The 5,073-nt window shown below is 42.2% G+C and overlaps 1 non-coding gene across 1 annotated transcript; it reads right to left on the minus strand.

Annotated features, from left to right (window-relative positions):
* Nucleotides 1-418: 418 nt before the first annotated feature.
* On the minus strand, nt 419-526 carry LOC127746891 (small nucleolar RNA R71). Its single transcript, XR_008008703.1, has one exon. It is a non-coding gene; the product is annotated as a small nucleolar RNA R71 (small nucleolar RNA).
* Nucleotides 527-5,073: the final 4,547 nt, after the last annotated feature.

Here is a 5,073-nt window from a genome sequence, read left to right on the forward strand (position 1 = left end):
ACAAGAAGAAGACATGGCAGCCGAAAACAACAACAATGCCAACAAGGCAAGGAAGGTGATGGGTGACTTTACTGCACCTACCCCCGACTTCTATGGGAGAAGCATCTCTATCCCTGCCATTGGAGCAAACAACTTTGAGCTTAAGCCTCAATTAGTTTCTCTAATGCAACAGAATTGCAAGTTCCATGGACTTCCAATGGAAGATCCTCATCAGTTTTTAGTTGAGTTCTTGCAAATCTGTGACACTGTCAAGACTAATGGGGTTGACCCTGAGGTCTACAGACTTATGCTATTCCCTTTTGCTGTAAGAGACAGAGCTAGGATATGGTTGGATTCACAACCTAAAGAAAGCCTGAACTCTTGGAAAATGCTAGTCAATGCCTTCTTGGCATAGTTCTTTCCACCTCAAAAATTGAGTAAGCTTAGAGTGGAAGTCCAAACCTTCAAATAGAAGGAAGGTGAATCCCTCTATGAAGCTTGGGAAAGATACAAACAATTGATCAGAAAGTGTCCTTCTGACATGCTTTCTGAATGGAGCATTATAGGTATCTTCTATAATGGTCTGTCTGAACTGTCCAAGATGTCATTGGACAGCTCTGCTGGAGGATCTCTTCATCTGAAGAAGACGCCTACAGAAGCTCAAGAACCCATTGGAATGGTTGCAAATAACCAATTCATGTACACTTCTGAAAGGAATCCTGTGAACAATGGGACAAATCAGAAGAAAGGAGTTCTTGAGATTGATACTCTGAATGCCATATTGGCTCAGAACAAAATATTGACTCAGCAAGTCAATATGATTTCTCAAAGTCTATCTAGAATGCAAGCTGCACCAGGCAGTACTAAGGACGCTTCATCTGAAGAAGAAGCTTATGATCCTGAGAACCCTTCAATGGAAAGAGGTGAATTACATAGGAGAACCTTATGGAAACACCTATAATCCTTCATGGAGAAATCATCCAAATCTCTCATGGAAGGATCAACAGAGACCTCAACAAGGTTTCAACAACAATAATGGTGGAAGAAATAGGTTTATCAATAGCATGCCTTTTCCATCATCTTCTCAGCAACAGACAGAGAATTCTAAGAAGAGCCACTCTGACTTAGTAACCATGGTCTCTGATCTAATCAAAACCACTCAAAGTTTCATGACTAAAACAAGGTCCTCCATTAGAAACTTGGAGGCACAAGTGGGTCAGCTGAGCAAGAAAATTACTGAACTCCCTCCTAGTACTCTTCCAAGCAATATAGAAGAAAATCCAAAAGGCTCTTCCAAGCAATACAGAAGAGAATCCAAAAGGAGAGTGTAAGGCCATCAACATGGCCGAAATTAGAGAGGAGGAAAAGCCAGTGATCGCCACTGAGGAAGACCTCAGTGGACATCCACTGGCCTCCAATGAGTTCCCTAATGAGGAACCATGGGAATCAGAGGCTCACACTGAGATCATAGAGATTCCATTGGATTTACTTCTGCCATTCATGAGCTCTGATGAGTATTATTCCTCTGAGGAGGACAAAGATGTCACAGAAGAGCAAGTTGCTAAGTACCTTGGAGCAATCATGAAGCTAAATGACAAGTTATTTGGTAATGAGACTTGGGAGGATGAACCCCCTTTGCTCACCAAAGAACTGGATAACTTGACTAGGCAGAGATTACCTCAAAAGAGATAGGACCCCGGGAAGTTCTCAATACCTTGTACAGTAGGCACCATGACCTTCAAGAAGGCTCTGTGTGACCTAGGGTCAAGCATTAACCTCATGTCTCTCTCTGTAATGGAGAAGCTAGGGATCTTTGAGGTACAAGCTGCAAGAATCTCACTAGAGATGGCAGACAATTCAAGAAAATAAGCTTATGGACTTGTAGAGGATGTTCTGGTAAAGATTGAAGACCATTACATCCCTGCTAATTTCATAGTTCTAGAGACTGGGAAGTGCATGGATGAATCCATCATCCTTGGCAGACCCTTCCTAGCCACAGCAAAGGCTGTGATTGATGTTGACAGAGGAGAATTGATCATTCAAGTGAATGAAGAATCCTTTGTGTTTAAGGCTCAAGGATATCCCTCTGTAACCATGGAGAGGAAGCATGAAGAGCTTCTCTCAAAACAGAGTCAAACAGAGCCCCCAGAGTCAAACTCTAAGTTTGGTGTTGGGAGGCCACAACCAACTTCTAAGTTTGGTGTTGAATCCCCACATTCAACCTCTAAGTTTGGTGTTAGGAGGTTCGAACATTGCTCTGAGTATCTGTGAGGCTCCATGAGAGCCCACTATCAAGCTACTGACATTAAAGAAGCGCTTGTTGGGAGGCAACCCAATGTTATATTTATCTATTTTCCTTTGTTATTTTATGTTTTTTTTATAGGTTGATGATCATGGGAAGTCACAAAAACAATTGAAAAAGCAAAAAAAGAATGAAAAGCAGAATGAAAAACAGCACACCCTGGAGGAAAACTTGCTGGCGTTTAAACGCCAGTAAGGGCAGCAAATGGGCGTTTAATGCCCAGTCTAGCACCATTCTGGGTGTTTAATGCCAGAAAGGGGCACCAGACTGGTGTTAAACGCCAGGAAGGAGCAAGAAGCCAGTGTTAAACACCGAAAATGGGCACTGATGAGCGGATAATTTGTACGCCTTTTGGCATTGTTTTAGTATATTTTTAGTATGATCTAGTTAGTTTTTAGTATATTTTTATTAGTTTTTAGTTAAAATTTACTTTTCTGGACTTTAATATGAGTTTGTGTATTTTTCTGTGATTTCAGGTATTTTCTGGCTGAAATTGAGGGACCTGAGCAAAAATCTGATTCAGAGACTAAAAAGGACTGCAGATGCTGTTGGATTCTGAACTCCCTGCACTCGAAGTAGATTTTCTGGAGCTACAGAAGCCCAATTGGTGCGCTCTCAATGGCGTTGGAAAGTAGACAGCCTGGGCTTTCCAGCAATATATGATAGTCCATACTTTGCCCAAGATTTGATGGCCCAAACCGGCGTTCAAAGTCACCCTCAGAATTCCCAGTGTTAAACGCCAGAACTGGCACCAAAGTGGGAGTTAAACGCCCAAACTGGCATAAAAGCTGGCGTTTAACTCCAAGAAGAGTCTCTACACGAAAATGCTTCAATGCTCAGCCCAAGCACACACCAAGTGGGTCCGGAAGTGGATTTTTATGTCTTTTACTCATCTCTGTAAACCCTAGGCTACTAGTTCTCTATAAGTAGGACCTTTTACTATTGTATCAAGAATCTTTGGATCATTTTAGATCTTTTGATCACTTTGGGAGGCTGGCCATTCGGCCATGCCTAGACCTTGTTCTTATGTATTTTTCAACGGTGGAGTTTCTACACACCATAGATTAAGGTGTGGAGCTCTGCTGTACCTCGAGTATTAATGCAATTACTATTGTTCTTCCATTCAATTCCGCTTGTTCTTGTTCTAAGATAGGTATTCTGAGTAGGATTCAATGATTGAATGACTGCGACGAGTTTCAAACTCCTGAGGGCGGGGCGTTAGTGACAGTCGCAAAAGAATCACTGGATTCTATTCCGGTCTGATTGAGAACCGACAGATGGATAGTCGTGCCGTGATAGGGTGCATTGAACATTTCCACTGAGAGGATGGGAGGTAGCCACTGACAACGGTGAAACCCTTGCATAAGCTTGTCATGGAAAGGAGTAAGAAGGATTGGATGAAGACAGTAGGAAAGCAGAGAGACGGAAGGGACCAGCATCTTCATATGCTTATCTGAAATTCTCACCAATGAATTACATAAGTATCTCTATCTTTATCTTTATGTTTTATTCGTATATCACCCATATCCATTTGAGTTTGCCTGACTAAGATTTACAAGGTGACCATAGCTTGCTTCATACCAACAATCTCTGTGGGATCGACCCTTACTCGCGTAAGGTTTATTACTTGGACGACCCAGTACACTTGCTGGTTAGTTGTGCGAAGTTGTAGTGATCACAATTTCGTCCACCAGGCACCAGCCCAGTGTTTAACGCCAGAATTGGCAGAAGGAGCATTTTTGCTCGCCACTTGGTGCAGGGATGAATTTTCCTTGACACCTCAGGATCTGTGGACCCCACAAGATACCCACCTATCCCACCACTCTCTCTCTTCTTCACCCATTCACCAATCACCTCAACACCTCTTCCCCAAAAACCCCTCACCTATCAAAATCCCACTATTCTCTTCACCATCACCTCAACATCTCTTCCCCAAAAACCCCTCACCATTCAAATTCAAACCACTTTCCCTCCCAAACCCACCTATTATGGCCGAACCATACACCCCTCTCCACTCCTATATAAACCCATCTTCACTCCTTCATTTTCACACAACCTAAACACTACTTCTCCCCCTTGGCTGAACTACAAAGCCACCTCCATCTCCTCTATTTCTTCTTTTTCTACTCTCTTCTTTCTTTTTTTGCTCGAGGACGAGCAAACCTTCTAAGTTTGGTGTGGTAAAAGCGTTGCTTTTTGTTTTTCCATAACCATTTATGGCACCTAACGCCGGAGAAACCTCTAGAAAGAAGAAAGGGAGGACAAAAGCTTCCGCCTCCGAGTCATAGGAGATGGAGAGATTCATCTCAAGGGTCAATAACTCAGTAGTAGAGCATTTGACTACACATCAAGAGAGCCCACTCATGGACCTCAACAAGAGCATGAGGAATTTCCTCATCAAAAAATCCTTGAGATACCTCAAGGGATATATTTTCCTCCACACAACTATCGGGAGCACCAAAATCAAAAGGAGAGGTTGGAAAGTTCTTACTAACCCCATTCAACAAGTCGGAATCTTAATGGTTCAAGAGTTCTATGCCAATGCATGGATCACCAAGAACCATGATCAAAGTGTGAACCCGGACCCAAAGAATTGGCTTACAATGGTTCAGAGGAAATGCTTAGATTTTAGTCCGGAAAATGTAAGGTTGGTGATGAGCGGATAATTTATACGCTTTTTGGCATTGTTTTTATATAGTTTTTAGTAAGTTTGAGCTACTTTTAGGGATGTTTTCATTAGTTTTTATGTTAAATTCACATTTCTGGACTTTACTATGAGTTTGTGTGTTTTT

This window comes from Arachis duranensis, chromosome 4 (genome assembly GCF_000817695.3).
Source record: "Arachis duranensis cultivar V14167 chromosome 4, aradu.V14167.gnm2.J7QH, whole genome shotgun sequence".
Classification (NCBI taxonomy): domain Eukaryota; kingdom Viridiplantae; phylum Streptophyta; class Magnoliopsida; order Fabales; family Fabaceae; genus Arachis; species Arachis duranensis.